This window comes from Cataglyphis hispanica, chromosome 4 (genome assembly GCF_021464435.1).
Source record: "Cataglyphis hispanica isolate Lineage 1 chromosome 4, ULB_Chis1_1.0, whole genome shotgun sequence".
In the NCBI taxonomy this organism is placed as follows: domain Eukaryota; kingdom Metazoa; phylum Arthropoda; class Insecta; order Hymenoptera; family Formicidae; genus Cataglyphis; species Cataglyphis hispanica.
Genome location: NC_065957.1, coordinates 206376 through 230492, shown reverse-complemented (window position 1 = coordinate 230492; position 24117 = coordinate 206376). Strand labels below are relative to the sequence as shown.

Below are 24117 nucleotides of genomic sequence, written 5' to 3'. Positions count from 1 at the left end.
CTATTAACGTGAATTCCATCTGAAGTTAATTGAAAAATGTAGTTAAATTAATCTCTTAACTCCACAAAGTTTAGTTTGTGAAAAGCCCTTTTTTTCAATCACTTATAATTCGAAAATTATGGAGAAATCTTGATATTTCCACTGAGAAAAAAATTGTATTCAATTTGGTTAAAGAATATCTGTTATTAGAAGAACATTCTGTGGTTTTGGGACCTCTGTATATATGCACAATATATATGGTGCGTGTATATATGTGCGCGCGCTTGCGCATGTATTTGCGTGTGCGCATGCGCACATATATATTTGTGTAATATCTTTTATCATATTTAATAATTTATAGATGGATAGCAAATTTGAGAGAGAGAAAGCACATCTTATTAAATATTTTTTAATTATTGAAATAAAATATTTTTATATTTTTTGGCCTATTTTGTGAGTGATTAATGAGATTATATTTATTTATATACATAAATATAAAATTATTATCATTAATTGCTCAAAGTAACTGATGAAAAAGTAAAAAGATTTTATCTTGATTAATTAAAAAAGTACTCAAATATGCTTTTTCATTTGCTATTCATCTGGTAAAATATTAAATATTAAATAAAATGAAAGATAACATCAAATCATTTAATTAATATTTTATATGTGTGTATATATATATATATATATATATATATATATATATATATATATGCTTGCGTGTTCTATAGACATAATACTTTTTAATTAAATATAATAATCGTGAATCATAAGCAGTAATGAAAAAATTATTAATTTTAATAAATGCTCTTAATGCCTTGATATTTGATGGTTGGCAGCTTTCATGATTTGTATTTCTGCTCTTATTCAATACTCGTGCCACAAAAGATTCTCTTGCTTTCTTTCCTTTTTCACTTTGTCTTTCTCTTTTTTTACTACCCACCACTATCGCAATCGGCACTACTACCACTATTACATGCAACGTTCGTATTCTCTGTTCAATCTGAGAGAGATTTGAAATATTCGTCTAAATTAAATCTCTTCTATAGAATACACCGTTGTGTCTGGCATCGCACGATCAATGTTTCCAATCGTGTGTATTCATCCATTGGATCTTTTGCTATGCATAAAGCAATACGGCGAATATTAATACGATTCATCTGCGCACGATGTTCATATATACGAGTAATTATCTAATCAAATAATCGTTCGGCAATTTTTCATGTCAATCTTGATATTTATATGATAAATCTATAGGATCCAGATTTTTATTGAGAAATATTTTCAAACTATAATTTATTACATCGATATTTTATTTATCATGCATCATCATCATAGAAATTTTGAACAAATAATTTTTACAACAACTTTGCATTAGAAAACAATTCACGATATTTCATTAAGCATTGCATACATTTTGATATCCCTATCGCAAATTGCTTTCATCCTGATAGAATGTCAATGCACATATCGTTTGACTTAAAATGTTTAACTGAGTATATAATCCTTATGTTATTTTGATCTGAAAAAGAAAAACATCTTGCAAATCGAAACATGACATCTCACGGCGTTGGCGATTAAATCGATAGGCCATCGAGTTAGTGCAATTTTTCCTCTTCCGATGTGCGAGATCCTTTTAAGAAAGATCGGACAAGCTCGTTCCAAAAATCCACTTTGAAAAGCACTCGGGTCGACCCTTTGAGAAGTAGAATTTTTCCCTGGGTAATATCGCCCGTAGGTAGGTACCTAATACATTTCTACAGGTTTATGTACTCTTCTTCCACCTCCAAGCGAGTCTTTCCTCCCCTACCCCCAACCATACCACGGTAGTAACAACCTGCCACCCGCTTTCGTCCCTTTCTCCTTACCTTTTTCGTTCGTCTCCCTGCTTCCCCTCTCCTCTTTCTCTGTATGTATCTTCCTCCGCACCCCTCTTAGCTTCTCTCTCTCTCTCTCTCTCTCTCTCTCTCTCTCTCTCTCTCTCGTTCGTTTATTTCTACTCTTTTTCTCCGGCCGTTTCAACTTTTCATTCGGTTCTCTCCTCCTCCGTTAAAACAAAATGAAAGGCGAGCCCGGTTGGTATCCATAAAAGAATGAATAAACGTAGATTGAAAGGGCATAAAAGAGCATGTGCGCGTATATACATATACCACGAAACCAAGATGAGTATGTATGTAAGTGCGCGCACGTGCGCGAGCGAGTCGAGAGCGGACGTATTTATACATTTGTGTATGTATCCACGTATTGAAGAGAACAAATTAAAATCCGCAATCGCAGTAGTACAATGTAAATTTGTTTTAACGAACGCAGGGTAATTGAATTTCTCTGCGTGGGTTACTTACTTAGACACACGCTGATTACATAGAAAATTTTGAAATAATTTTTAAATTATTAAAATAATAAAAATGGAGAGAGAGAGAGAGAGAGAGAGAGAGAGAGAAATATACATATAATACAAAATTATTATATTATCACTTTTATTATTGTACCAAGATTTCATAATAATTATTGAATATAAATATTATAGTAATAGTAATGAGAGAGAGAGGGAGAGGGGAGAGAGAGAGAGAGAGAATGTATCACAAATATTTACTGTGAAGATTAAAACGATTTTGTTAATTACTAATTGTCTTTCCTGTAAATTCTAGAAATCTTTGTTACCGTTGATGGCAAATCAAAATATTCGCTTGCTTTGCATTTGTCTGCAATATCATACAAAAGTTTATTGCAGTGAGAGAGACACACACACTACGTCTTTATTAAATTATATTTCGTAAAGTTGGTATTCCAAATGAAACCGGGTTATGCAATGTATGCGTCATCTTCTTCGCATAATAGTGCCGTCTTCTTATTCTGCCGGCGGTTTATGGTATTTGGAAATAATATCGCTTGCGGTTGGAGATTCATCGTTATAATAATTTACATTTTTGTGTAAAGTAGGTAATAAATATTAGAATATATCATAAATTTCTAAAGGCACGTATAACTTCTGTTATTGATATTATTTAAAATTGTATAAAGAATTATTCTCTCGACTGGACTATATGAAAGACCTTTTATTAAGCGAAAATATTTTTACAGACTATTTTTCTTGTGCAATTTTAAATAACGTATAATAACGAAAGTTTATTTAAGTTAATTACATTGCTTACACACAGGAAGTTTATGATCCATTCTAGTATGTTTCTGTTATGTGATACCGTATATATATACTTCCACATATTATAACTAATACAATTTATAAATTATAGAATATATTACCAGCCTTTTCTCGATGCAATCGATATATGTAGAATTTATTCGTTATTGAAATTTTATTATAAAAATTATTCTTTTAAAATAGGTTATCATACCGATACAGTTTTGATAGCAAATGATTTCAATTGTAAATGAAATCGTGTGTATTTAAGTAATTTTGTTCATCGAAATTGAAAATTAGAGTTATATATGCGTCGAATAAATTATTATAAGAGCTTTACTCTAGCTTAGTATGGCGACAAGTTTGAAAACTTCGTCATATTAAAGTTTTATCGACTAATTTTAACGGATGATTAAGAAAGAGTAAGAAAAAACTCAAATTGCATCTGAAAAATTAAGAAATGCATTGACGAATGTTGTAAATATTTTTTAAATAACTAAATATAATTGTATAGATATTTGAAAAAAATATAATACACAGATATGTATTATTCCAGACGACTTTTTTTAACCATGTGTTAGATATGGACAATATATTCTGTATAAGATAATAAAAGATAATCGTGTCGAAATTTTCAATTTTCTTGCCACTGTTTAAAGATATATAAAGATTAGAAATATTGTGTGTTAAAATATATTAGATTAAAACTGTAAAAACTCAAGAATTGCTAAAAAAGACGGATATAATTAGAATTACATAGTTTTCAAAAATGAAATGTAAACCGTTAAGATGTTAAAAAAACTACTTGAAAAATATGAAAGAGCCGAAACTATTATAACTTGGAACTGTTGAAACTATGTGAGAAATATCGAGATTCGCCAAAACAGTGATGGACATAGCTGGCACACAGCATATTTCTCGAAAATAAAGTTCCAACGATGAGATTAAAAATTGTTTAAAAATATGCGAAGGCTGGAATTTTTGTTAAAACGCACAGCAAAAATTATAGAATTCTTCGAGAATTATAGAATTCCATAGCTGAAATAATGTTTTTCAAAAAGTGAAATGCTACGAAAAATATAATAATAAATAAAATAAACTAATATCTTATTTTTTCAGATGTGATTTTTTTAGCTAAATTGATAAAACTTTATCTGAAACCTATGAGAAATTGTAGAATTATTGCAGTTGCAAATAAAACTGTTGATCAAACTTTGGAAATAAGGTTTGGCGCTAACTTCTCAGAAACTTCAGAATCTATCAGCATCTGACTACATAAAAGTCTCTTTTTTTAAAGATTATAAACTTAAAAAGAATTTTCTTGAACACTTTTTATGCATTATTGCAATAATGTATAAATAATTACAAAACTATAGGAAAATTATACTTTAAAATAGATGAGACTTTCGGTAGCGTATTCTTTTGATATATCGATGATTATTTTGGTATGTACTTGATCTATTCAAGCTACTATATATATATTAGATATCATATCATAATGTTACGTGTATATCAAACATCAGACGCAAATATTACTCTTATAATATTTAATGAAACTAAATAAGCATAATAAGATTTTGCGATTATGATGATGCAATATAACGAAAAGAAACCAAGAATACAATATATTTGAAATTTTTACAAGATTTAATACATCTGTATATCGAGAGGAAGAGGGAAAGAGGAAAGGGAAAGAAGAAAAGGGAGAGGAAAGAAGGGAGAAAGGAAAAAGGAAAAAAAATGTAGAGAGAGAGAGAGAGAGAGAGAGAGAGAGAGGAAGGAAGGGATGGAAGGAGGAAGAAAGAAAGGAAGAGAGGGGAGAGAAAAAGAAGGAGAAAAGAGGGAGAACAGAGAGAAGACACAGTGCTATTTTAGATAAAATGTAAAATAAAATTTTTTATATACATAGTTGGTGTTATTAGATAGAAAAATATAATAGATATTGTAAAAGTATTTAAAATTAGATATGTCTATAGAAAATTATCTTGTATTATTCATGATATTTTATTTTTGTATTACAATGAGAATATTTTTCGATTGAAATTGATTTATTTTCAGAATGATTACAAAACATTGAAGTTCGATTATTATTAAAATAAAAATTTGGATTTCTCTTAGAATTTGTTCGTGCTATCCGCCATCATTTATACGTGATAATGTGTTATTTGGGACACATATTTCGAAAAGAATCGAATATGCCAACTCCTATGTAAATGAAAACATTGAAACATGCTGGTCGAACGCGCTTAATCTCATCAACTACACTATTTCCAGTCGCATGAGTATGCGCGAGGTAACAAGTAATTATTTACGTAATTTAGTTTTGCTATTCATCGATAATTAAATTCCTTTCGCGAATTCCGGCCGTGTATGTATGCGTCAATTGTAAGCTCTTAATCTCAATCAAAATTTCATTTCCGAAGTAAACGCCGTGCGTTAACGAAGTAAAATGGTGTGTGTATTTTATATTAGCACATTGTGTACATGTGTGGTGATATCATTTGAGCGTTAAAATTGCATCATCGAATGATTTAATCGCCATCGCACTAGTTATTTTGAAAAGGTCTACTCAATTATATTAATTCTTTATCCTATTCCAAGAAAAATGAGAGTCAACACAGTCAATTTATAATTGATTAATAGAGATCAATGGCCGCAAATAAATATATATATATATATATATATATATATATATATATATATATATTTATAAAAATTACAACATAATAAAACTTTATTTAAATTTTATATTAGCTTGAATATATATTAATAAATTCTTTTTGTGGAAAATAAATGTAATAAAAATTTAAAATATTTAAACTCACATGTATGTATGCATGTTATTAAAAAAAAATTTGATTATTTAATTTTAATGGATTTAATAAAACGATATAAATTCGTTTTGCTCTAATTTTTGCGGATGATTTTTTGCATTATATGTGAGATTTATCGAATTTGACTTTTGAAAGATAATGGAAAATATCGAACATTCGTCGAACGTGATTTATTACTTTGTGAAAGAATATTGAAAGAAAGGCGGTCGAGACGCCGAGCTTATTGATTTTTGAATGCTGACGAATCAGTAGCAAATCGATCCATATACGCGGCAAGCTAATGTGTATCGATGGCGTTAAAACTTAAAAAATCGTTCCCAGATATAAATTAGTCCTGTCAATATCTAAATCTGAGAATCCGGTTATTCGGATATTCCAAAAACATTTTAGATAAAATTGTATATTTTGTTATGTATTCGCATTTTACGATAATTAATATTTTACAACAAATAAGATGAGATGAAATTTAATATAAAAATATATAATTACTTTTGTTATAGCCTAGAATATATGATATACAGTACATAATTTTATTTTAATTTAAATTTAATAAACAGGAACATTTAATGCGGAAACCGTGAACTCAGGATTGCGAAAATCTGCAAGCAAAGAAATTTGACTTTGGGCTTTTTCGCTTGCATTTGGACTTTATCCTCATTAGTTGACTGCAAAAACGGTTTCCACATACTGAACAAGGTATTATGACTGAACAGCCTTACACAAACCTATAAAGAAACTCGTCAAAAAAATCAGATATATATGTATATAATATATATATATATATATATATATATGAAGTGCTATCGAAAATTTTCCGACTTTATAAAAAATGTTAGGTTTACCTTATTTACAATTTGTCTTTATGTTTTTTTAAAGTAGTTTCCTTGTGGCTTAATGCAGCCACTTCAGCGCTTCTACCATGCTTCAAATTTTCTCTGGAAATCTTTTTCCTGTAGCGTGTGAAGTACTCTTTGCGATTTGATTCCGATCTCTTGTACCATTTCGAAACGTTGTTCTTTGAGCTATAGGTTTTATCTTTGGGAACAAAGAGAAGTCACAAGAGGTTAAATCTGACAACAGTCCTCACGATTTTGTCCGAACGATTTTAGCAATTTTTTTCAACATTTTTGGAGATTGTACTGATGCGCGATCATCCTGTGTGTTTGTCGTCTTCGACAAACGTTTTGACCAAAAGTTTATGTCAAACTCGGAAAATCGAGACTCTTGATTCGTCAGACTTTTAGAGATGACACTCTAAGCCATATACAGTGTTTCGCTTGGCATGCACGATTCAAAAAGGGCCGAATGTTGGTCGAAGACGAGAAGCACATAGGATGGCCGCTCACCAGCACAACCCGCGAAAATATTGACAACAATGCAAAAATCGTTTGTGAGGACTGTCGTTAGATTTAGCTTACGACTTCTTTTTGTTCTCAAAAATGAAATTGAAGCTCGAAGGGCAACGTTTCGAAACAGTATAAGAAATTAAAACCGAATCGTAGAAGACACGTTACAACAAAAAAGTTTCCAGAGAAAATTTGACAGAAGCGCTGGAGTCGCTATATAAAATCACAAGGACACCTACTTCGAAGAGGATAGAGGCAAATTGTAAATAAAATAAGTCTAACATTTTTTATAGAATAAGTCCGGAAAATTTTCAATAACATCTTGTAAATATATAATCAAGTAAACTCCATTATTGTTCTTAACACGCAAGTGTTAATAATTAATGCGAAAATAATTAGGTCATGACAAACGTATTGTTCAAAGTTTTATTAGAATTATACGAAATTTATAAAGACAGACAATGAATGTCCTTTTGAAGCCCGAAACTTTCAAGTTTCCTCGTTGGCAACAATCTCCGATATTCTCTTTCGCTCTTTACGGGAGATACAACCTTTCAGAAAAGATATATAATTACAAAAACAATGCTGTACTTATATATAGATAAATATAAAATTATGATTTTATAATATTAATTTATAAAAAATTTATCAACTATTTTAGAGAAAGAATAAATACTTTACAAGATTAAATAGGTATCATATTATAATCTGCCAAAATAAATTATGAAATGTTTTATAAATTATTGATTTGAGATGCTCTAGTTATATATATATATATATATATATATATATATATATATATATATTATTATTTTAAATTATCTTTGAACAATAATATTTTTTTTTGTAATAATTTTTATGGATCCTCTAAAAATTATATTACTTTGTCTTTAAAAAGCTTTTAAGAGAGTTATGATGTCAAAGAATATTAGTCATTTCAAAAAGATGTTTGAAATTGAAATAAAGTTTTTATTATTTAAATATATTTAAAAAAAAAACATTGTGTAATAGTTGATGCGTAACCATTTATCTTTTTTGAAATATGTGTGAAACATAAACATAAATTCAACCAGTCTTTGTCAAAAATTAATAATTGTGCTGATTTTCCTAATATAAATAAAAGTACGTTTTTTGCATTGTGATAAAGTTACAACAAGATGAATTAACCAACCAATTAGCGGCTTTCTGGAATAACGGCAGTACTCGGTTGGTCATCGGATGATCAACAAGTGGCTCATGATTTTGTCAGTGGCACGCGGTTGACCGCGAAAACTCCCCTTTCTGCCTTGCGTTACCTATATTGCCGCAAATCTCATCATGATCCCGTTTAACTACTAACCAATTCAAATGTTACTGTGAATGACTGTAAGCGTACTCTGCATTTATTTGCATAAAATAAGAAAAAAATGATTAGTTGTGGCTTCCCGAGTTATGTGTTAACTTGAAATACCGAAGTGATTAGAAAATAAGATCGTATTATACTAACGAGATGCCATCTAATAAAAGTTTAATAATTGTATGCGAAATTTATGCAACTTAAACAAAAACAGATTATAGATGACGTAATTCGCGTTTTATGTTTTTCCTAAGCTTCCCAACATCACCAAATAAAACACTACGTTAATTAAATTATTAGGAGTTAATTTGTTGTTAAAATTTCATAGATTATGTTGCTCGAGTCATTTCAGGAATTTATGTTCAAAGTGGTGCAAGAGGAGAATTGACTTGACATTAAGCTAGCCTCTTCTCCTAATGAAAAAATATACAGAGCGCTCGAATCGAAAAAAAAATGAAGTATATCAGAATTTGTTGCTATCTTTTTAATGATAACATAAAAATATTTTGAAAAAAAATGTTACAATGTTGAATAAATACCACTATACACTAAATGTTGTTGCGCCATGTTTGTCTTTCACTTGCGCGAAGCAAAATAAAAAAAAAATTATTGTTTGCCTGTTTTTAGTACCAAAATAAGTTATAGACAATCGATTCTCGCTATAGAGTATGTGTTAAAAACGTCACGTTGTCTGTCAATTATTACGACACATTAATAGCGTGTTGCTTTACCCTTCTTCAATTTATGAGATTTTTTTTCTAGTATAGATTAGAAAATCATAGACTAACTAAAGTATGATTTATACTATGCTTTTTTATTAGCTCCTAGCATGCTTGCGCTAGCAGCTAGCAAAATTAAAATGTTTTAATCTGATTATCATTGCTAATTAAAAGAGAAAAAGAAGCATGCTAGTTTACTAGCAGTTCGAAATAAACGCTGCTTTTTTTATTATGTAGTTGCTAACAAACTGGCATGCTAGTAGCTACTAAAAAAAGCATCGTGTAAACCATGCTTAAGGAACGATCAAAGTGATGAACAGAGCCAGTAGGTGGTTAGGTCTGCTTCCCAGCTGCTGTTCAACCGCTAACCTTCTTCCAGCTCATTTAAAATCATCTTTGCCTATCTGTTCCGTCTATCAACCTCAACTTTCCTTTCCCCAGCTAGTTTTCGGTTGACGAAAATTACGTTGTCGAAATTAAATTCAAGTATCACACATAAATAATTAGCAAACTTTTGCAGAATATCATGATTATTAAAATAGTTGACTCTAAATAATAACTAACAATATTTTTCTCACACTTTTTTTTTTTTAAATGATATATATATATATATATATATATATATATATATATATATTTTAAATTCGAGAAAACATATTTTTGAGTATATCACTATAGAAATGGATATTTCTCAAATTTTCATAATTCTCAAATTTTTTAAATATTTTTAGTAATCTTTAAGTATTAAAAAAAGGAACTATAAATTTTTGCAATCAATGCGGTTTAAATAGCAGATTAGCACCATAAGTTAAATTGTATCATAAATTATCAAAATCGAATTCACGTGTGCGATAAAAGAAAAATTTTGTTAAATTAAGAAAAAATTATTTTGTAAAAAAGCTTATAGATAATTATATTTACTAAAATGAACACAGTATATATGAAACATAATTTAATGTTAGAAATGTTATAAGCTGTAAAAATCTTAGAAAGCTTAAAAATCTATATAGATTATATGCCTAACAATTTTAATTATTTTATACAAATTACATATGTATTCAGAATCACCTTTAAAAGTTTCAGAGCATGATCGTCGAAGTGTACAAGATATATAAATGCAGGCATTCTTTTCTTTTCGCTTTCTTAGAACGTTAATAATAGACATTATGAGGTATTACGAGACACTATGAGATATTAAAATATTCTACAGTAATGCTTCTCCTAATTAGACATGGTTATGCACTGCTGTATACAATTTTGATTAGTTTGTTCATTTATTGTTTTTTATTGTTATACTGTTTTTTTATTGTTCAATTATTGAAAAGATTTTTCTGTGTTTGCTAATCCGATTTCTATATTCAATAATACGTCTCGAATAATCTTATATTTGAACATGAGCATTAGCTATTCTAAAACAACAAATAACTCGATATTAAAAGCAATTCGATCCATTTTAAAATTTGACTCCATTTTTAAATACGAAAGTTTATGATATCTCTCCCGCTCTCCTTCTCCTCTCCTCTCTCTCTCTCTCTCTCTCTTTCTCTCTCTTTGTCTCTTATGTTTTGCGATTAAAATCATTCAAAAATTTACGTTGTTATGAATCAATGTGAAACTTTATCTTTACTTTACTTATCACTGTTTGATCTATATCAACATTATCATTATAGGATTGTATATCGATATATTTATGACATTCCCTTTTATATGATGATAGGAAGCACACATTTAATTAAATCGAAAAATAATTATTGCGATATATAGATTTTTTTCAAATTTTATTGTGTGATGCCTGTATATGTGATTTATGTAATAATCAAATATCTCAAACTCAAATTCTCGTCAAGCACAGAGCATGATCTCACCGAAAGAAATGAAATGTTTTTTTCATTTTTCTCTAACATTTAGATTTTGCTTTTTTATAACGCAATTAATTTTTACAATTATATGTATATATGTACAATTATATGTACATATATACATATATGTATATATGTATATATGTGAGATTTAATTTCTTCTTAAATTAAATCTCTCATTCTCTTCTTCCTCTCTTTCTCCTTCTCTTTCTTTCTCCTTCTCTTTCTTTCTCCTTCTCTTTCTCTTTAGCTCTTTGATATCGGTTTGATTCATATCGTTCGTTCGCACATTTACTGGCAGAACGACAAACACCTGGTGCATGCACCTGAGTTCTTAAGGCCATTCAACTTACACAGATCGGGCGCGTGCTTCATTTGTTTTCTTTCGTCCAGGTCAACTTGTGTATACACAACTATAGTCACGTAAGCTTACGATGGAAATTTCAGTAAGCCGTAGCACGTTTAAAAACTGGATGATAGGTAGAATAACGAATGAGAGCGAAAGAGAACTAACTAGTCGGGTCTATAGCGAATGCGTGCAAATGCAGGACGCGCGTGACCTCGTTGCGTGTATAATTATCGACATCATAATAGAATTGTCATAATTTCCCTTTTTAATTAGTGCAATGATAGTTTACAATTGTGCAATTGTTAATAAAATATGTGACAGTTTTATCGACATTTATAATAAGATATGAATAAAAATTAGATCGTCCTTCTAAGCATTAGTAAATAGATTCGCGTGATATTTCACGCTAAATATCCTACACATTTGCAGAATTATTTGATATATCTATAATATATTATATTATATCAAAAGCTAGTTGTGTTTTTTATACATGTAATTAAAAAAAAAAAAAGTAAAGCTTTCTCTCTCTTTCTCTGTCTCTGTCTGTCTGTCTCTCTCTCTCTCTCTCTCTCTCTCTCTCTCTCTCTATCTCTGTCTCTCTGTCTGTCTCTCTGTCTCTGTCTCTCTCTCTCTCTCTCTCTCTCTCTCTCTCTCTCTCTCTCTCTCTGTTTGCTTGTTATATTATAGTTATAGTTCGGAATATTTATTCAACATGTATCAATCGTGAGGTAGTGCCATCGCGAATGAATAAACGGATAGAAGACGCATAGACGGATGGACGAGGGAATTCTTACGCCAGTGGTTTGTGTCGATGCATGTTGTCAGACCGGATTCCTGACTGCCAAGGTCACTTTACCATCGCAGCATCTCTACCACCTGCAGCACGAACAGTCACGTTGCATCGCCTTCTTTCTTCAGTGTCGTACTTTCTCTTTGTATCTTTGCTTAGGTTTCTGCTAATTAACCAGTTTTGATACTACTCATTCTTATTTTAGAGAATTTCAATTTGTGAGTGTTTTAACACTTGAATGGTTTCTATCATATATATTTTTAGTATTTTTATTTTTATTTTATCAATCATATTGAATAACAGATTTAATTAAATTAATTTTAGTATATACACAATTTTAGTATATCTTTTCAAATATTGTATTAAAACGTTAAAATGCGAATTAAAGTGCAAATTAAAATACATAATTCCACACAGCAGCCCAAAGTTTTCTTGCTTACAATTAAAGTAATTAAAAATAATTAAATTTAATTATTTTTAATTCCTTTATTTGTACATCTCATATTTATTGATATTAAATAAAATACATAATTATATTACATTTTATTTAATAAAATAATTTAAATTTTGAAACATAATAAACAACAAGATTATTCAACTGAAAGATGTCCATTGTCATCTTTGAATCATCGCGTGATTTAAGGCTACAGGATGACTTTTAGTGGGACATGTGACGTCTATTAGACGTTTATTATCTTTGTTTTCCTATGTTTTCGTCGACTTTAAGTTCTCATTGAAAGACGTCTGTCTAAAAAATGTGTCATCATAGAGTTATATTTTAGATGACTTGGTTCTGTTTAGGAATAAAGGAAATGCTTGAAAAATTTTTCGATAATTCATATATTTGATTCGTACAATTAAGATTGATTCGCACATATCTAATGTCATAAGGATAACTCGGCGGCGTGACTCGGCTTGGCTCGGCATGGAGCGATGCAGCGGACCAGCAAAACAAGCAAATAAAGCATAATGGGGAAGTGAGTTCGTTCCTATCCGAAACTTTCGCAGCAAACTCGGTAGCACGGCAGTCGAATACAATGGCCGCGCAGAACTTTCCGCGAAACTAAACAAGTTTATTTAACTTACCATCCTGCACCCCTATAACACCCATCTGAGGGGAGGGGGTGGCACCCGGAACCACCCTCCTGAACCATCCTCTTCCTTACACAGTCAGACTCCAATTCCCCACTGCGCCTCTTCCTCTCCTCTACCTTTCTCTCATCTCCCACTCTCTCTTCTTCTCTCATCCAATTCGTACGCGGTCCCGCCCATCTACCTGCAATAACGGCAAGTTTTCCGAAAGTTTCCGACAGATTAACGACTATTGGAATTGTTGAAGTTATGGTAGAAACGAGGTAGGGAGAGAAGAAAAGGTGGGGAAATGAGAAACAGCGGGTACAACGGAAGGGGATAGCACCAGTAAAAGGGTTGAATACCAGAGTTTCCATTAATGTTACACGGGGCTACTATTGGTGGTCAGATGAGATTGAGAAATAACGCGGAATATGATTAGTATAATCAATATGCGAAAAGATTGGATCCGATCTTTGAAGAAATGACCATGTCGTTGAACCATATTTTTTTTTCCCACCTCTTGAATCGTTTGAGCTAATCGTAACAGAGATAGGCGTAAATCTAAAATCAGACTTTTATTAAGTGAAATCTAAGACGATCAAAGTTAATAATTCACACAAAACATCCTCTATATCATTTATAATTAAAATTATACTTTATAGATATGTAAAATATTTACATACTATCTTGTTAATCTAAAGCTGGAACCACTATGAGATCTGAAATCAAATTGGCGCGCTCGTATCTGTATTAGCAACAGTTTACTTACGCTTTCTAGCTCCACTTGCAAATCACGTTCTAATAATAATAATTCTACAAACACGAACGATAAATGATAATAATCGCAAAAGACCGATACGATATCCATATATTATATATGGATAATATATTATATACATAACATTTTCAACTCGTACACTTTATTCATTACTCGTATACTTTATAGATAACAAAATTACTAATGATTACGCAAATAGATGCTTATCAGTATGCAGTATTATCTAAATACTATCTAAAATTATTTAACATCGTGAATAAATAAATATCTATCAGGCAGAATTTTTTTCTTATTATCTAGCATTGTAATCAAATAAGAAAAAGAAATTCTGCCTGATAGATATTTATTTATTTATGACGTAAGTTAGTTTTAAATAGGATTTGCATACTGATAAGTATCCATATATCTTGCTGTATATATCTTACTTAAATGTGTATATACATGCACTGTATACATGCACACACACATTTACATGCATATAAAAGTTATATATACGCCATAATCATGTTAAGAAAAATATACATAAATGTTTTAGTAAAATATGTAATCGTATTATGCGCTGTTACATATACCCAGATAACAAAATAGTAGTATGCCAGCAAATTTAATTATGACTGCAACGAATTCCGGTATGCTGCGTCCTTATCAAATTTAATTTCTTGCAGCACGGTTTGTCGATATACATGTTGTAATAAAGAAAATGGAGCAAAAATTGAGCGTTATTCGCTATTACGTCGTGGCAGCAAATATGCAGTAAATATTGAATAAAATCTGTCTATATCAGATATTAACGGCAAAAATGTGACAGATATCAAGGTCTACAATGTGATTGCCAAAAACGCAAGCATGAATAGAATACAATCTACGTTATCAACTGCTGAAGGCAGACATACGCAACAGAAATCGAGGATAAGTAAGCTCTTCAATTATAATATCGATATCATATAAATTAATGTTATCATCTTTGTTACAATTCAAATACACAGTTACATTTATGATTTACGCTATCGTAGCGATATCGTAGCGATTTTCGCAAGGCGCATTGAGCAAAAACGAACTAGCCATGATACATGGAAATATTCCGTATATCGCATTAAAACTTGCCGCAAGACCATTAAGTGTTTTTCGGGACGTAGAATAGTGGAAAGAGGGGAAGTACGGGTGATATATATTACAGAGTTTATATAGTCACTGGGTATATGGCGCGGAATATATGAGATACACACACCACACACATACACACATATACATACATATATGTACGCTATATATCTCCTTTATGGCAACCATTAACATATTTTTTACTATACGTATTACCATACAATAGTGACGCAAATATTATAACTTATAGCGATAAATCAGATGCAGAGAAAGGTAGCCGAGAAGGATAAAACATTAACTGAGAAGGATGAATAAAAAAAGAAATTATTAAATGCGTAGCATTATATATTGTCAAATATCGTGACATTATTCGGTGATATTGCTGCAGCAATTACAAAGAATCTCAATTTATCTTATCTCCATCACGCAAATCCAAATAAGCCTCATATAAATAGAACCACATAAAACAAATAACGTGAATAAATGCTAAAGCGTAGAAGGCGTTTTATATGGGTCTCATTGTCGTTCGAATCTTTCGTATATTTTATATTCCGCTTACTGTTTGAAATAATCCCGTTTGACTACTTTCACTTTGCGATCATAATGAAAATGCGCGTGGTATACGAAGTAACGCGGATTGCGAGGTATAGAACGACATGCAAACCTGGCTCTAATGCTGTTTAAATACAATATATATTTTCATTATGTTAATGAATGTTAAATATATTTTTGTTTTATTGTAATTTTCCGATAGATGAATTAAAAATTGAGATAGATTGAGATAGAAGAATATGAAATGTGAACAAGTGTTCATATATATGTGTGTGTGTGTGTGTGTATATATATATATATATATATATATATATATATAAAAGACAAAACTGATTATAATTGAAAAATAATGTCAAACTGAACATATATTTATATCTATATATTATCAATTTTTTTATTCTTTCAAGAATATTAATATTAAATGTCAATTTTTAATGTCAAGTGTTAATATCGAATGTCAATTTTCAAGAATGTTATATGTATATGTATATATACATATATAACATATACATGCACACACAAAGTACATACAAAAACGAAACTATTATTATATTGTTACTGATAATGTGAAAATTATTTCATCTTTATCATTGTAACGTAAATCACGCGTAGGTTGTGTTTCAAGTATGTTTTACATGCATCCTTTTACTGCAATTCATTTTCGATAACCTACTTTCGGTGCGATAGTAGTACGGTGCATATATTAAAAAGAAAAGTTCTTATACATGATATAATATATTACATACGGTAATATAACCTATGGGTCACATTTTGCATACAAATTTATATATACATGGTGAAGTATAATTATAACAATGCTTATTTTTAGTATTTATATATAAAATGACCCAGTTAACTCGAGTATATTAGATATTTTTCAAGTTATTTATTAAAAAAAATAATAATAAATAAAGAAATGATATAGATTTATACGATTTTATTTTTTTAAATTAATTTTTTAATGCAAATTTTAAACTCCATGTTATTTTTTTCTTAATTATGTATTTTTTCTTACAATTTTGTAACGCACTCTGAATAAATGTATTGCCATATTAGCATGATTTTGAATCTGGAAAATTTATTTTCAAAATAAGGAATACGCAAATATATTTAAAAGCTTTATTGGATATATATATATATATATATATATATATATATATATATATATAACACTATAATATTTTCATTTAAAATGCGTATCGGTACATATTACTGTAAATATACTGTGTGAAATATAAATAAATTATAAATAATTTAGAAATATATATCTTAGATTACATACATACAATTATTATATACAATTCTTTTTTCGAAGAAATAAATTTTTTATAATAAATCAGAAGTTTAATCGTAACTTATATTGTTAGTTGGCTTGGAATACAACTTACTTTGTAACCCAGATATTTACGTACCTTGTCTGTGGATTTATGAATATACATACCACAGTCAACTACATGTACAATTACACGCGTAGGATAAGTAGAAATGCATGTATATATAAATTCTCTCTCAGTATAATTAATTAAAAAATTAGCAAACTCATATTACTAGTTTAACTCTTTGATATTTTCAAAGATCAAAACTACTATATGTTTTTATGATTTCTTATTGCACATACAACTTGAAAAATATTGATTTATCGAGGTTTTTAAAATATGTTTAAGCAGAAATATTGGAACACTAATATAGTTACTAATTAATATCCTCAATTTCTATTTTTCAGCAATTAATATTACGCTTTATTCGAACTAATATAAACTTGATCCGTTTATTTAGTTTACTAATTAGAAACTTTAATTTGTACATAAATATTGCGTATATGTTTATATACTAAATTGAATTCTTCAACTGTAAATGTCTTCTTGGTGAATTATATAATTTATAAATAATAATAAATAAATAAAAATACACACACACATATAACAGAGATAGACAACAAATTGGTAATTTTATAACATATGTACTGGACATAATGATACCGATTTTTGTGGCTAATATTTTAATTGTATTCTGCATCGACAAAAGAAGATATTACTAATCAGGACAAGGGGAGTGTTGATATTAGGGGAAAAGAAGGATCACAGTTCATCGGCTTATTCGACTCGATATTATTCGGCTTTTAGCTATTTGTTTTTTGCGACATGTGTGTAATCAAATTATAACATACATCTTAATATGCAGAAATAATCGTGAACTGAATTAATTCAAATCGAATGGATCGACTCCCTTACCACTATCTTCCCTTTATACAAGGTATCGTCTACATATATTATTCTAAAGTCGATGCACTTTCTTTTTTAATGCAATATAATTTCCAGATATTTACCGTACCGGAAATATTCATATTTTTGACGATCGAAGCTTGCTACAATATTGAGGTCAAAGAAACTTATTGAAAAATACCAAGCGGATGAATTTTTTCATTTTACTGCGAAATGTCTCATTTGTAGAAAATGTTTAGCAAATATTTGCAGATGCATTTAAATAATGTAATTTTCAAATTGTCTTTGTGTAAGCATTATTTTTTTACGTTTTTACATTATTAAATTTTGCATTTCGCAGTTTATTTATAATGGAGATTAAAATAATTGAGAAAAATAAAATTACAAACGTATTTTATCTGCGATATACAGTTTTTTATATAACGATATAATACAATTTTTATGATAAAATAAATCTACTAACGCTTGTAAATTTATGTTGACTACATAAATATTGTGAAGTGCTCTTTCCATAATATTTTTTAAAATCATGCGTGGGATCGATGCTTGTGACTTTAAAACATATGATTCGCTATTGTAATATCGACTTTCAAGTGTGTCCTCGTTTGTGATCTTGCACGGTGTAATATTAATGTTCCTGAAGTATTTTATTAATTTGAGTATATAATGGATACATTAATTTTTTTATACTATCTTTTTCTTATCCCTACTCTTCGCTTTTCATATACTCATAGTCGTAGTACAATAAAGCAGCATGATAAAAGTACTTTTGTTTCTCTCAATCATACGAAAGAACAATATACTTTCTGCTTATATCCTGCGGCGCATTAAAACGGAAACGTCGGAGAAATTCCAGATAATGCCCAATAGTAAATTAAGATATAATAACTTTCGTGAAAGTTGTACGATGGTGAAGCAGTGAAAGAGGTGGAATACGAGGAGGTAGAGAACTCTATTAACTTTTATTTCTCCGGGAAAGTAACTTCTCTCATCCTCCTCCTCCTCCTCCTCCACCTCCTCCTTCTCCTCCTCCTCTTTCACTTCCAGTTCTCCTACTCCTCTTCCTCCTCCATCTCCACTTCCACCAGCACCTCCATCTTTTCCCGCGTTCTCTCTCTCTCTCTCTCTCTCTCTCTCTCTTCATCCCATCACTATCGTTCCTTGCCTATGCTCTCATCGTCGGTTCTTCTCTACCTCGACACCCCCGCACTTGCCGCTTCCTCTCGTCGCAGCTCGATCGGCTGCCCCTCCACTCTCGCTCTACCCAAGTCCCGGTCTCGGCCTCGGCCCCGCCGACTTCCCCCGACGGTGAAACTTTGTAAAGCGACTTAGTCAAAGTTTAATAAATTCCTTCGAGGAAGTTTCAAAGCGGTTCTACGCGGGATTGCAAATGATTACGTTTCGTCGTGCTAGAGAATATGCGAAGATGGGAGGAATCGGTATGTAAGGCCGACAGAAGCAGGTAAATAAATGGAAAAAAAAAAATAGAAAGTAGGTTTGCACAAAACATTTTTTTTTTCCAAAAAGTAGGAACATTTTAACTTATCGATTGCGGGAATTGATATTAGGCTGTGGGGTCAGGTTTGAGGGCATTATTGAGGGAAAACTTATGTCAAATTGCAATTTCAAATAAATGATGCTTGCGATAGTTATATTATTCGGTACTTAAAATTGGAATATATAATGCTGATATTCATGAGCGTCAAGAGGGAGAGGGGGGGGAGGCAAGGAGAGGCACATGCCCCCCCTTGCCTGAAAAATGAAAAAAAAATTCATAATCATTATTCTATTATATATTAATAAGAGATGTATAAATATCAAAGCATATACTTCAATCAATTTGAGTGACATTTTATGTCATGCCGCTCCCTCCCCCTCCTTCCCCCTGCTGAAAAAAAATCCTGCAGACGTCCTTGCTGATATTTGTATTATCACTTTCATCCAATGCTATCTTCTTAACGACTGTCCAATTTCTACATAACAGTTTTATATCATAATTGTCCTATTTCAATCATGGATCGATCTCCTCTCATGCGGTATTAAAAATCCTTGAAAGTAAACTCGTAATTTAGTTTAATATTTTCATAGATTGCGCGAACAAATCGTAAATAGATCAATCAACGGCTGCAACGATATCGCAAAGTAGCGCGTATTCCTCTTTTATAACGAATATCGAAATATGATATATTAAGAGAACATCTTTTGCAAAATAATAGTCTCCTTGCTTTTTCTCCTATTTTGTCGCGTGTAACTCGAAAGTAAATCGATAAGGAGTTCTCTCTCTCTCTCTCTCTCTCTTTCTCTCTCTATCGCGTTACATTGGTGAAGTGCGTATAATTTCGGAAGCAAAACCGGGAAGGGGGAAGTATTAAAGTAAGCGTCGCTCACAAAAAAAAGAAACAAAAAGATGGATTCATACTTTATGCACAAGAGAGAAATCTATGTGTCGAACGAAGGGACGAACAAGGACAAGGAGAGAGGCTCACTCACGTAACAAACACAATTGACTCGGTGATAGTGACCAGAAAATGGCCGCCACGACGCAAACAAATGAGCAAGTCCAACCATTCCCATGGCAACAATCTCAATCAGATAGGAGCTAGCGGAGCAGAGAACAGAGAACACGCCGGATAATATATTCGATACAGGTAATATATAGCGCTCCAGATACAATATTTATGTCTCGACGTATTTCACTAGCAGCCCATTATTCATTCGCTCGTACTGAATAAGCATTAATATCATAGAGTTCATGTGTTTCGTGCTGCATAAGATCTTTTTCAGTTTTTACTTTTGCTTCTAGTCTCGGTCCCCCGCTCTGTCTCATCACATTCGCAGGATGCCCATGATGATCATGACGACTATAATATTATACGACAGATAAAAAACACTTAAATAATTCACTTGCATAATCCATTTTTATTTTATTTTCGTCCGATCAAAGGCTGGTCATACATATCTTTGCCATCGATGACTTGCATGTTAGCCGCAAATCGAAAAAAAGGAGCGAACAGTGCGAGAAACCGGTTACCATTGTTACAGCGTCGTCGCTACCACGAGAGAGAGAGAGAGAGAGAGAGAGAGAGAGAGAGAATCATTGACTACGAATACCCGAGATACCTTTATTGTCATAAGCTAAATCTTATTTTGCGGTGTATGTGTCATGTAGCAATGTTATAGAATTATTATTTCAAAAACTACCTCTTATTCTCTTGGATGGGTAAACTATGAAAAAAAAAGATAAAAGAATTTAGGAAAAGAAAAAGATCAAATTGAACATGTTATGAAACTTGCTTTACTCTTATACATACATTATTTGAAGACAAAATATTTGCCTATTTTTTATGATCGAATGAAATAGTTATAAAGCATAAAGCAAAGTCAACGTTCGAGTAATCTACTCAAGATTGGATAAAATAGATACTTGATTAAGGATGTTCTGAATATACAATAGTAGTGAAAAATTATCAAAATTAAAAAAAAAACATGTTTCTTACGTTTATACTGTTTAAAAAATTAAAAAAATAAATTCGGGTTATGAAAAAAATTAAAGTATCACAAAATAATATGGATTTTGACGTCTTCGTAAAAGAAAATAGTTGTAATTAATATTTTTCCTAATTTATGGCAAAAACTTTTGATCGTAAATATCCTCTGAAATCAACTGCAAAAAACAATGAAAAACGAGTAATTTGCAGAAAGAGAAAAAGAGACAGATAATATTTTTCTATAATTTTTAGTAAATAACTTTTAAACGAATTAGCGGATCTAAATCAAGTTTTGCACAAATATTTATTAGAATTTCCTTAATATATGTGAAAATTTTTATTTTATTGGTAATATTTTTTCTTTGTCAAATTTGTCAATAAGTGCTACAAAAGGCGATTTTCCATAAGAATTAATAATAACTTTAAATTTAAATAACTTCCAAACCAAGAGAATTGTGCTTTTGAAGTTTTTGCACAAATATTCAGAAGAAATAATAGAACAATCTATGAAATTTTAATGCTTTTGATAGTATTTCGATATATGTCACATCCTTAAATATAAAATTAGTGTATAGTAGTATTTAGTTTAGATTTACCTTCTGTTTTCGTCGAGATTAATAATTATTTGTAGATATTAATTGTTTCATTGTTTCTTTGTATATATTATTCTTTTTTATTAAATATTGTTGTAAATTTAATTCTGCAATTTACAATGATAATTAAACTGGCGCAATATTACGCAATAATACACAAGACACGAAGTCACACAAATCGTTTTTGAATTAAAGATGTATACGTGTAACAGTAAAGATTGTGGCTGTCTGATTAAATGCTAGAATACATGAAGTCAAGGCATTTATATTTTATCAAAAATTTATTTATTAGATCTATCCGTGAAATGTCTCTACACACACATGTACACCAATCATTTTAATACAAAATATTTTTGAACAAACTAATTGCTTGTTATTAAATACACATGGTTTTATGTTAGCATTATTTCATATGAAAAATAATTTTAAAGGCCATAATTATAACGAGCGATAAATTACACAATAACTTTCGCTTTAAAGACGATGAAGGAATTGTTGTGATCGTGTTATGCTTGAAATTCTCTCATAATTAAAGTGATCTGATTTATAAGTTTTGATAATTAAATTTAATAGGTATATTACACGAAAGTATCCAATCGATTACGCAAAGCTGTCATTTTTTTACCTTCGTCTTTTTTTTTAATATCAAATTGTTTCATATAAATAAGTAAGAATTATCTTATATTTTCTTGTTCGATAAGCACTTTACATTATTATGTATATTAAATATCAGTTCCGTGCCGTTTTATTTTATTTCTGTTATTTTTTTATCAATGCCTATGTCTTAATTAAAAAAAAACTCAACGATTATATATGTATGAGCAGAAAAATGTAAAAATATACACAAATAAATTTCATGCGGTGAACAAAATGTTATTTAATATTTTCGCAACATCACGCAAAATAGTATTTTACATTTTCAAGTCTTAAGTTCTTTGAAACGAGAAAAGATAAAAAAAACAAATATTCGATATCACGCGTCCGATAATACTGGACATGAACGACAGTTCGCTATATAAGTTACAAGAGAGACGGGTTAGCTCGAATTCCATTATGCTGTTTTATGCCCGTCATTCTTGTTTTTATTGCACGCCTCTCATCGCTTTTCTCTCTGTTTTACGGCCTTGCCTATGAACGTATTCTTCGGTAGATCGCGAGCTATTAGTTCTGTCCTTTCATTATTTTTATACTCTTGCACTCGGGACGGAAATAGAAAGAGAAACAAAGATAGATTAAAAAGAAATCAGGAAATTAAAATGACGTTATGATTGATAATACGTGAGGTAAAAATAAATAATAATATTGTATACTTATTTATAATATTGATTGATAATATTATATACTTATTTGCTTTGTTGACGCATCTCGTCTTTCAGATATATAAGTTATAGTTCAATTGAAAGTATGATAACAAACGTGAAATATAATACGCGCAGATAAAGTGCATCATATATCGATAAGGGTGCGTATAATTCGTGTCGGAAAAAAATACTGCTTATACATGACGTGTCTCTATAAATAAAATAATACATTGCGATAACTCGTAAACAGCATTAAAAAGAAAATATTCAAACTAAAATTAGATATAGAATATAAAGAGAGCAAAAATATATTATTTTAATGTTTTATTGGAAAGTCAATAGAATAATTTATTGTATGATGTCATCATCAGTCTATCATTTCATATTTCAGCGTACGTCTATTTTCAACATTTTTTTTTTTTATATAAATAAGATACATAAATGATATTTTGAACTTCATGAAATGATATCTTGTTCCAAAGCGAATTCAACCATACCATATATTATGGCTTTAAAAAAATGAGGATTCTATAATATATTTTTTAAATCATATTATAATATTATTTTTTTTAGATCATAAAATGTCAGAGACTTCTTTAACGTTGCTAGAATATATCGCGTGAAGGTAAAGTTTAATTAACATCATCTCATATA

General features: G+C 30.2%; 1 protein-coding gene across 7 annotated transcripts in view; it reads left to right on the top strand.

The window, feature by feature from the left end:
- The window catches only part of LOC126848756 (alpha-protein kinase 1-like), a 67988-nt gene that overhangs the window by 2180 nt on the left and 41691 nt on the right, over positions 1-24117 (top strand). Inside the window, exons 1-2 of one of the 7 annotated variants that reach the window (XM_050589912.1) lie at positions 19410-19543; positions 20538-20729. The exons of 4 other annotated variants lie outside the window; for them this stretch is intronic. The gene's annotated coding sequence lies outside the window, so the exon portion shown is untranslated. Of the gene's footprint in view, positions 1-19409; positions 19544-20512; positions 20730-24117 lie in introns of those variants that run through there. 2 more of the 7 variants (XM_050589911.1, XM_050589910.1) reach the window with 2 other exon arrangements.